Here is an 888-nt window from a genome sequence, read left to right as displayed (position 1 = left end):
AGCAAACGAAAAAGAATTAAAATGGAAACACAAAATTAAATGAAAAAGAAATCATAAAACTAAAAAAACAAACCTTATAGTACCGGTTGGTATTACCAACCGGTACTAAAGGGCTCCAGCCCCCCGGAGCTGGCTCGTGCCACGTGGTTGCCCTTTACCACCGGTTCGTGCTGAACCGGTACTAAAGGGGGGGGGGGCTTTAGTGCCCACACTTTAGTGCCGGTTATGGAACCGGCACTAAAGGGCCTTACGAACCGGTGCTATTGCCCGGTTCTGCACTAGTGGTTGTTGGTGTAACCGAGTGGATTTCCTGTGATGCGTATCACATCCTAATGGGCCTGAGGTACAGAACCTATCAATGATGGCGGGGGACCCTAGGTGGGCCTTAGATGGGCCTGCGGTATAGAACCTATCAATGATGGCGGGGGACCCTAGGTGGGCCTTAGATGTCAGGTCCTTGACCTTATAGGTGACCCCATCATGTATAAATAACTATCTTTACATCATCAAGGGCATCTTCAAATAGATAATGCACATGTATAAATAACTACCTTTTACACCATCAAGGCTATTTTACATCACCTTCTTCAAATGATGTAAAATATAACACTCCATGCGAATTTGAATCACTCACCGCCAAAGATGTAAGTCCATGCAAAATGGGCAGCCACGCGTTAACACAACCACCATCATAAAAGTTTTCAACTGCTACCAGCATAGGCAAAATTTCGTGTTTTGACCCTTTTCCCTAACAATTTCAGGATCTGACCCCTGTTTGAATTTTTTTCGGGATTTAACCCTTTTCCTTACCGCCAGGGGCTCTGGCGGTAGGGTTAGGCAGCTTACTGCCAGGGTATCCACGGCAGCACATGGAAATGGCCGCCGTCC

The sequence above is a fragment of the Triticum aestivum genome, chromosome 7B (genome assembly GCF_018294505.1).
Source record: "Triticum aestivum cultivar Chinese Spring chromosome 7B, IWGSC CS RefSeq v2.1, whole genome shotgun sequence".
Taxonomy (NCBI): Eukaryota; Viridiplantae; Streptophyta; class Magnoliopsida; order Poales; family Poaceae; genus Triticum; species Triticum aestivum.
This window is presented reverse-complemented; position numbering follows the sequence as displayed.